Source organism: Oncorhynchus kisutch, unplaced genomic scaffold (genome assembly GCF_002021735.2).
Source record: "Oncorhynchus kisutch isolate 150728-3 unplaced genomic scaffold, Okis_V2 Okis01b-Okis20b_hom, whole genome shotgun sequence".
NCBI lineage: Eukaryota > Metazoa > Chordata > Actinopteri > Salmoniformes > Salmonidae > Oncorhynchus > Oncorhynchus kisutch.
Genome location: NW_022261978.1, coordinates 10,735,648 through 10,747,727, shown reverse-complemented (window position 1 = coordinate 10,747,727; position 12,080 = coordinate 10,735,648).

Sequence of the window (12,080 nt, the reverse complement as noted above, 5' to 3'; positions counted from 1 at the left end):
ACACACTGACTGGACTAGACTCTACCCACACACAGACTGACTAGACTCTACCCACACACTGACTGGACTCTACCCACACACTGACTAGACTAGACTCTACCCACACACTGACTAGACTCTACCCACACACTGACTGGACTAGACTCTACCCACACACTGACTAGACTAGACTCTACCCACACACTGACTGGACTAGACTCTACCCACACACTGACTAGACTAGACTCTACCCACACACTGACTGGACTAGACTCTACCCACACACTGACTGGACTAGACTCTACCCACACACTGACTAGACTAGACTCTACCCACACACTGACTGGACTAGACTCTACCCACACACTGACTAGACTAGACTCTACCCACACACTGACTAGACTCTACCCACACACTGACTAGACTCTACCCACACACTGACTAGACTAGACTCTAACCACACACTGACTAGACTCTACCCACAACTGACTAGACTAGACTCTACCCACACACTGACTAGACTCTACCCACACACTGACTAGACTCTACCCACACACTGACTAGACTAGACTCTACCCACACACTGACTAGACTCTACCCACACACTGACTGGACTAGACTCTACCCACACACTGACTAGACTCTACCCACACACTGACTGGACTAGACTCTACCCACACACTGACTAGACTAGACTCTACCCACACACTGACTGACTAGACTCTACCCACACACTGACTAGACTAGACTCTACCCACACACTGACTAGACTCTACCCACACACTGACTAGACTCTACCCACACACTGACTAGACTCTACCCACACACTGACTGGACTAGACTCTACCCACACACTGACTGGACTAGACTCTACCCACACACTGACTGGACTAGACTCTACCCACACACTGACTGGACTAGACTCTACCCACACACTGACTAGACTAGACTCTACCCACACACTGACTAGACTCTACCCACACACTGACTAGACTAGACTCTACCCACACACTGACTGGACTAGACTCTACCCACACACTGACTAGACTAGACTCTACCCACACACTGACTGACTAGACTCTACCCACACACTGACTGGACTAGACTCTACCCACACACTGACTAGACTAGACTCTACCCACACACTGACTGGACTAGACTCTACCCACACACAGACTAGACTAGACTCTACCCACACACTGACTAGACTCTACCCACACACTGACTAGACTCTACCCACACACCGACTAGACTAGACTCTAACCACACACTGACAGGACTCTACCCACAACTGACTAGACTAGACTCTACCCACACACTGACTAGACTCTACCCACACACTGACTGGACTCTACCCACACACTGACTAGACTAGACTCTACCCACACACTGACTAGACTCTACCCACACACTGACTGGACTAGACTCTACCCACACACTGACTAGACTCTACCCACACACTGACTGGACTAGACTCTACCCACACACTGACTAGACTAGACTCTACCCACACACTGACTGAATAGACTCTACCCACACACTGACTAGACTAGACTCTACCCACACACTGACTAGACTCTACCCACACACTGACTAGACTCTACCCACACACTGACTAGACTCTACCCACACACTGACTGGACTAGACTCTACCTACACACTGACTGGACTAGACTCTACCCACACACTGACTGGACTAGACTCTACCCACACACTGACTGGACTAGACTCTACCCACACACTGACTAGACTAGACTCTACCCACACACTGACTAGACTCTACCCACACACTGACTATACTAGACTCTACCCACACACTGACTAGACTCTACCCACACACTGACTGGACTCTACCAACACACTGACTAGACTCTACCCACACACTGACTAGACTCTACCCACACACTGACTAGACTAGACTCTACCCACACACTGACTAGACTAGACTCTACCCACAACTGACTAGACTAGACTCTACCCACACACTGACTAGACTCTACCCACACACTGACTAGACTCTACCCACACACTGACTGGACTCTACCAACACACTGACTAGACTCTACCCACACACTGACTAGACTCTACCCACACACTGACTAGACTCTACCCACACACTGACTAGACTCTACCCACACACTGACTAGACTAGACTCTACCCACAACTGACTAGACTAGACTCTACCCACACACTGACTAGACTCTACCCACACACTGACTAGACTCTACCCACACACTGACTAGACTCTACCCACACACTGACTAGACTCTACCCACACACTCACTAGACTCTACCCACACACTCACTAGACTCTACCCACTGATTAGACTAGACTCTACCCACACACTCACTAGACTCTACCCACACACTCACTAGACTACCCACACACTGACTAGACTCTACCCACACACTGACTAGACTCTACCCACACACTGACTAGACTCTACCCACACACTGACTGGACTAGACTCTACCCACACACTGACTGGACTAGACTCTACCCACACACTGACTAGACTAGACTCTACCCACACACTGACTGGACTAGACTCTACCCACACACTGACTAGACTCTACCCACACACTGACTAGACTCTACCCACACACTGACTAGACTCTACCCACACACTGACTAGACTAGACTCTACCCACACACTGACTAGACTCTACCCACACACTGACTAGACTCTACCCACACACTGACTGGACTAGACTCTACCCACACACTGACTAGACTAGACTCTACCCACACACTGACTGGACTAGACTCTACCCACACACTGACTAGACTCTACCCACACACTGACTGGACTAGACTCTACCCACACACTGACTAGACTCTACCCACACACTGACTAGACTCTACCCACACACTGACTAGACTCTACCCACACACTGACTAGACTAGACTCTACCCACACACTGACTGGACTAGACTCTACCCACACACTGACTAGACTAGACTCTACCCACACTGACTAGACTAGACTCTACCCACACACTGACTAGACTAGACTCTACCCACACACTGACTAGACTAGACTCTACCCACACACTGACTAGACTAGACTCTACCCACACACTGACTAGACTAGACTCTACCCACACACTGACTAGACTAGACTCTACCCACACACTGACTAGACTAGACTCTACCCACACACTGACTAGACTAGACTCTACCCACGAACTGACTAGACTAGACTCTACCCACACACTGACTAGACTCTACCCACACACTGACTAGACTCTACCCACACACTGACTAGACTCTACCCACACACTGACTAGACTCTACCCACACACTGACTAGACTCTACCCACACACTGACTAGACTCTACCCACTGACTAGACTAGACTCTACCCACACACTGACTAGACTCTACCCACACACTGACTAGACTACCCACACACTGACTAGACTCTACCCACACACTGACTAGACTCTACCCACACACTGACTAGACTCTACCCACACACTGACTGGACTAGACTCTACCCACACACTGACTGGACTAGACTCTACCCACACACTGACTAGACTAGACTCTACCCACACACTGACTGGACTAGACTCTACCCACACACTGACTAGACTCTACCCACACACTGACTAGACTCTACCCACACACTGACTAGACTCTACCCACACACTGACTAGACTAGACTCTACCCACACACTGACTAGACTCTACCCACACACTGACTAGACTCTACCCACACACTGACTGGACTAGACTCTACCCACACACTGACTAGACTAGACTCTACCCACACACTGACTGGACTAGACTCTACCCACACACTGACTAGACTCTACCCACACACTGACTGGACTAGACTCTACCCACACACTGACTAGACTCTACCCACACACTGACTAGACTCTACCCACACACTGACTAGACTCTACCCACACACTGACTAGACTAGACTCTACCCACACACTGACTGGACTAGACTCTACCCACACACTGACTAGACTAGACTCTACCCACAACTGACTAGACTAGACTCTACCCACACACTGACTAGACTAGACTCTACCCACACACTGACTAGACTAGACTCTACCCACACACTGACTAGACTAGACTCTACCCACACACTGACTAGACTAGACTCTACCCACACACTGACTAGACTAGACTCTACCCACACACTGACTAGACTAGACTCTACCCACACACTGACTAGACTCTACCCACACACTGACTAGACTAGACTCTACCCAGACACTGACTGGACTAGACTCTACCCACACACTGACCAGACTAGACTCTACCCACACACTGACTGGACTAGACTCTACCCACACACTGACTGGACTAGACTCTACCCACACACTGACTAGACTAGACTCTACCCACACACTGACTGGACTAGACTCTACCCACACACAGACTAGACTAGACTCTACCCACACACTGACTAGACTCTACCCACACACTGACTAGGCTCTACCCACACACCGACTAGACTAGACTCTAACCACACACTGACAGGACTCTACCCACGAACTGACTAGACTAGACTCTACCCACACACTGACTAGACTCTACCCACACACTGACTGGACTCTACCCACACACTGGCTAGACTAGACTCTACCCACACACTGACTAGACTCTACCCACACACTGACTGGACTAGACTCTACCCACACACTGACTAGACTCTACCCACACACTGACTGGACTAGACTCTACCCACACACTGACTAGACTAGACTCTACCCACACACTGGAATAGACTCTACCCACACACTGACTAGACTAGACTCTACCCACACACTGACTAGACTCTACCCACACACTGACTAGACTCTACCCACACACTGACTAGACTCTACCCACACACTGACTGGACTAGACTCTACCCACACACTGACTGGACTAGACTCTACCCACACACTGACTGGACTAGACTCTACCCACACACTGACTGGACTAGACTCTACCCACACACTGACTAGACTAGACTCTACCCACACACTGACTAGACTCTACCCACACACTGACTGGACTCTACCAACACACTGACTAGACTCTACCCACACACTGACTAGACTCTACCCACACACTGACTAGACTAGACTCTACCCACACACTGACTAGACTAGACTCTACCCACAACTGACTAGACTAGACTCTACCCACACACTGACTAGACTCTACCCACACACTGACTAGACTCTACCCACACACTGACTAGACTCTACCAACACACTGACTAGACTCTACCCACACACTGACTAGACTCTACCCACACACTGACTAGACTCTACCCACACACTGACTAGACTCTACCCACACACTGACTAGACTAGACTCTACCCACAACTGACTAGACTAGACTCTACCCACACACTGACTAGACTCTACCCACACACTGACTAGACTCTACCCACACACTGACTAGACTCTACCCACACACTGACTAGACTCTACCCACACACTGACTAGACTCTACCCACACACTGACTAGACTCTACCCACTGACTAGACTAGACTCTACCCACACACTGACTAGACTCTACCCACACACTGACTAGACTACCCACACACTGACTAGACTCTACCCACACACTGACTAGACTCTACCCACACACTGACTAGACTCTACCCACACACTGACTGGACTAGACTCTACCCACACACTGACTGGACTAGACTCTACCCACACACTGACTAGACTAGACTCTACCCACACACTGACTGGACTAGACTCTACCCACACACTGACTAGACTCTACCCACACACTGACTAGACTCTACCCACACACTGACTAGACTCTACCCACACACTGACTAGACTCTACCCACACACTGACTAGACTCTACCCACACACTGACTAGACTCTACCCACACACTGACTAGACTCTACCCACTGACTAGACTAGACTCTACCCACACACTGACTAGACTCTACCCACACACTGACTAGACTACCCACACACTGACTAGACTCTACCCACACACTGACTAGACTCTACCCACACACTGACTAGACTCTACCCACACACTGACTGGACTAGACTCTACCCACACACTGACTGGACTAGACTCTACCCACACACTGACTAGACTAGACTCTACCCACACACTGACTGGACTAGACTCTACCCACACACTGACTAGACTCTACCCACACACTGACTAGACTCTACCCACACACTGACTAGACTCTACCCACACACTGACTAGACTAGACTCTACCCACACACTGACTAGACTCTACCCACACACTGACTAGACTCTACCCACACACTGACTGGACTAGACTCTACCCACACACTGACTAGACTAGACTCTACCCACACACTGACTGGACTAGACTCTACCCACACACTGACTAGACTCTACCCACACACTGACTGGACTAGACTCTACCCACACACTGACTAGACTCTACCCACACACTGACTAGACTCTACCCACACACTGACTAGACTCTACCCACACACTGACTAGACTAGACTCTACCCACACACTGACTGGACTAGACTCTACCCACACACTGACTAGACTAGACTCTACCCACACACTGACTAGACTCTACCCACACACTGACTAGACTAGACTCTACCCACACACTGACTAGACTAGACTCTACCCACACACTGACTAGACTAGACTCTACCCACACACTGACTAGACTCTACCCACACACTGACTGGACTAGACTCTACCCACACACTGACTAGACTAGACTCTACCCACACACTGGACTAGACTCTACCCACACACTGACCAGACTAGACTCTACCCACACACTGACTGGACTAGACTCTACCCAGACACTGACTGGACTAGACTCTACCCACACACTGACCAGACTAGACTCTACCCACACACTGACTGGACTAGACTCTACCCACACACAGACTAGACTAGACTCTACCCACACACTGACTAGACTCTACCCACACACTGACTAGGCTCTACCCACACACCGACTAGACTAGACTCTAACCACACACTGACAGGACTCTACCCACGAACTGACTAGACTAGACTCTACCCACACACTGACTAGACTCTACCCACACACTGACTGGACTCTACCCACACACTGGCTAGACTAGACTCTACCCACACACAGACTAGACTCTACCCACACACTGACTGGACTAGACTCTACCCACACACTGACTAGGACTCTACCCACACACTGACTGGACTTAGACTCTACCCACACACTGACTAGACTAGACTCTACCCACACACGGACTGGAATAGACTCTACCCACACACTGACTAGACTAGACTCTACCCACACACTGACTAGACTCTACCCACACACTGACTAGACTCTACCCACACACTGACTAGACTCTACCCACACACTGACTGGACTAGACTCTACCTACACACTGACTGGACTAGACTCTACCCACACACTGACTGGACTAGACTCTACCCACACACTGACTGGACTAGACTCTACCCACACACTGACTAGACTAGACTCTACCCACACACTGACTAGACTCTACCCACACACTGACTATACTAGACTCTACCCACACACTGACTAGACTCTACCCACACACTGACTGGACTCTACCAACACACTGACTAGACTCTACCCACACACTGACTAGACTCTACCCACACACTGACTAGACTAGACTCTACCCACACACTGACTAGACTAGACTCTACCCATGAACTGACTAGACTAGACTCTACCCACACACTGACTAGACTCTACCCACACACTGACTAGACTCTACCCACACACTGACTGGACTCTACCAACACACTGACTAGAATCTACCCACACACTGACTAGACTCTACCCACACACTGACTAGACTCTACCCACCACACTGACTAGACTCTACCCACACACTGACTAGACTAGACTCTACCCACGAACTGACTAGACTAGACTCTACCCCACACACTGACTAGACTCTACCACACACTGATTCGACTCTACCCGCATACTGACTAGACTCTACCCACACACTGACTAGACTCTACCCACACACTCACTAGACTCTACCCATACACTCACTAGACTCTACCCATGATCAGACTAGACTCTACCCACACACTCACTAGACTCTACCACACACTCACTAGACTACCCCACAACACTGACTAGACTCTACCCACACCACTGACTAGACTCTACCCACACACTGACTAGACTCTACCCCACACACTGACTGGACTAGACTCTACCCACACACTGACCTGGACTAGACTCTAACCACACATTGACTAGACTAGACTCTACCCACACACTGACTGGACTAGACTCTAACCCACACACTGACTAGACTCTACCCACACACTGACTAGACTCTACCCAACACTGACGAGACTCAACCCACACACTGACTAGACTAGACTCTACCACACACTGACTAGACTCTACCACACACTGACTAGACTCTACCCACACACTGACTGGACTAGACTCTACCCACACACTGACTAGACTAGACTCTACCCCACACACTGACTGGACTAGACTCTACCCACACACTGACTAGACTCTACCCACACCTGACTGGACTAGCTCTACCCACACACTGACCTAGACTAGACTCTACCCACACACGGACTGGAATAGACTCTACCCACACACTGACTAGACTAGACTCTACCCACACACTGACTAGACTCTACCCACACACTGACTAGACTCTACCCACACACTGGACTAGACTCTACCCACACACTGACTGGACTAGACTCTACCTACACACCTGACTGGACTAGACTCTACCCACACACTGACTGGACTAGACTCTACCCACACACTGACTGGACTAGGACTCTACCCACACACTGACTTAGACTAGACTCTACCCACACACTGACTAGACTCTACCCACACACTGACTATACTAGACTCTACCCACACACTGACTAGACTCTACCCACACACTGACTGACTCTACCAACACACTGACTAGACTCTACCCACACACTGACTAGACTCTACCCACACCACTGACTAGACTAGACTCTACCACACACTGACTAGACTAGACTCTACCCATAACTGACTAGACTAGACTCTACCCACACACTGACTAGACTCTACCCACACACTGACTAGACTCTACCCACACACTGACTGGACTCTACCAACACACTGACTAGAATCTACCCACACACTGACTAGACTCTACCCACACACTGACTAGACTCTACCCACACACTGACTAGACTCTACCCACACACTGACTAGACTAGACTCTACCCACGAACTGACTAGACTAGACTCTACCCACACACTGACTAGACTCTACCCACACACTGATTCGACTCTACCCGCATACTGACTAGACTCTACCCACACACTGACTAGACTCTACCCACACACTCACTAGACTCTACCCATACACTCACTAGACTCTACCCACTGATTAGACTAGACTCTACCCACACACTCACTAGACTCTACCCACACACTCACTAGACTACCCACACACTGACTAGACTCTACCCACACACTGACTAGACTCTACCCACACACTGACTAGACTCTACCCACACACTGACTGGACTAGACTCTACCCACACACTGACTGGACTAGACTCTAACCACACATTGACTAGACTAGACTCTACCCACACACTGACTGGACTAGACTCTACCCACACACTGACTAGACTCTACCCACACACTGACTAGACTCTACCCCACACACTGACGAGACTCAACCCACACACTGACTAGACTAGACTCTACCCACACACTGACTAGACTCTACCCACACACTGACTAGACTCTACCCACACACTGACTGGACTAGACTCTACCCACACACTGACTAGACTAGACTCTACCCACACACTGACTGGACTAGACTCTACCCACACACTGACTAGACTCTACCCACACACTGACTGGACTAGACTCTACCCACACACTCACTAGACTCTACCCACACACTCACTAGACTCTACCCACACACTGACTAGACTCTACCCACACACTGACTAGACTAGACTCTACCCACACACTGACTGGACTAGACTCTACCCACACACTGACTAGACTAGACTCTACCCACGAACTGACTAGACTAGACTCTACCCACACACTGACTAGACTAGACTCTACCCACACACTGACTAGACTAGACTCTACCCACACACTTACTAGACTAGACTCTACCCACACACTGACTAGACTAGACTCTACCCACACACTGACTAGGACTAGACTCTACCCACACACTGACTAGACTAAACTCTACCCACACACTCACTAGACTAGACTCTACCCACACACTGACATAGACTAGACTCTACCCACACACTGACTGGACTAGACTCTACCCACACACAGACTGGACTAGACTCTACCCACACACTGACTGGACTCTACCCACACACTGACTAGACTAGACTCTACCCACACACTGACTAGACTCTACCCACACACTGACTGACTAGACTCTACCCACACACTGACTAGACTAGACTCTACCCCACACACTGACTGGACTAGACTCTACCCACACACTGACTAGACTAGACTCTACCACACACTGACTGGACTAGACTCTACCCACACACAGACTGGACTAGACTCTACCCACACACTGACTGGACTCTACCCACACACTGACTAGACTAGACTCTACCCACACACTGACTAGACTCTACCCACACACTGACTGGACTAGACTCTACCCACACACTGACTAGACTAGACTCTACCCAGACACTGACTGGACTAGACTCTACCCACACACTGACCAGACTAGACTCTACCCACACACTGACTGGACTAGACTCTACCCACACACAGACTAGACTAGACTCTACCCACACACTGACTAGACTCTACCCACACACTGACTAGGCTCTACCACACACCGACTAGACTAGACTCTAACCACACACTGACAGGACTCTACCCACGAACTGACTAGACTAGACTCTACCCACACACTGACTAGGCTCTACCCACACACCGACTAGACTAGACTCTAACCACACACTGACAGGACTCTACCCACGAACTGACTAGACTAGACTCTACCCACACACTGACTAGACTCTACCCACACACTGACTGGACTAGACTCTACCCACACACTGACTAGACTAGACTCTACCCACACACGGACTGGAATAGACTCTACCCACACACTGACTAGACTAGACTCTACCCACACACTGACTAGACTCTACCCACACACTGACTAGACTCTACCCACACACTGACTAGACTCTACCCACACACTGACTGGACTAGACTCTACCTACACACTGACTGGACTAGACTCTACCCACACACTGACTGGACTAGACTCTACCCACACACTGACTGGACTAGACTCTACCCACACACTGACTAGACTAGACTCTACCCACACACTGACTAGACTCTACCCACACACTGACTATACTAGACTCTACCCACACACTGACTAGACTCTACCCACACACTGACTGGACTCTACCAACACACTGACTAGACTCTACCCACACACTGACTAGACTCTACCCACACACTGACTAGACTAGACTCTACCCACACACTGACTAGACTAGACTCTACCCATGAACTGACTAGACTAGACTCTACCCACACACTGACTAGACTCTACCCACACACTGACTAGACTCTACCCACACACTGACTGACTCTACCAACACACTGACTAGACTCTACCCACACACTGACTAGACTCTACCCACACACTGACTAGACTCTACCCACACACTGACTAGACTCTACCCACACACTGACTAGACTAGACTCTACCCACACACTGACTAGACTAGACTCTACCCACGAACTGACTAGACTAGACTCTACCCACACACTGACTAGACTCTACCCACACACTGATTCGACTCTACCCGCATACTGACTAGACTCTACCCACACACTGACTAGACTCTACCCACACACTCACTAGAACTCTACCCATACACTCACTAGACTCTACCCACTGATTAGACTAGACTCTACCCACACACTCACTAGACTCTACCCACACACTCACTAGACTACCCACACACTGACTAGACTCTACCCACACACTGACTAGACTCTACCCACACACTGACTAGACTCTACCCACACACTGACTGGACTAGACTCTACCCACA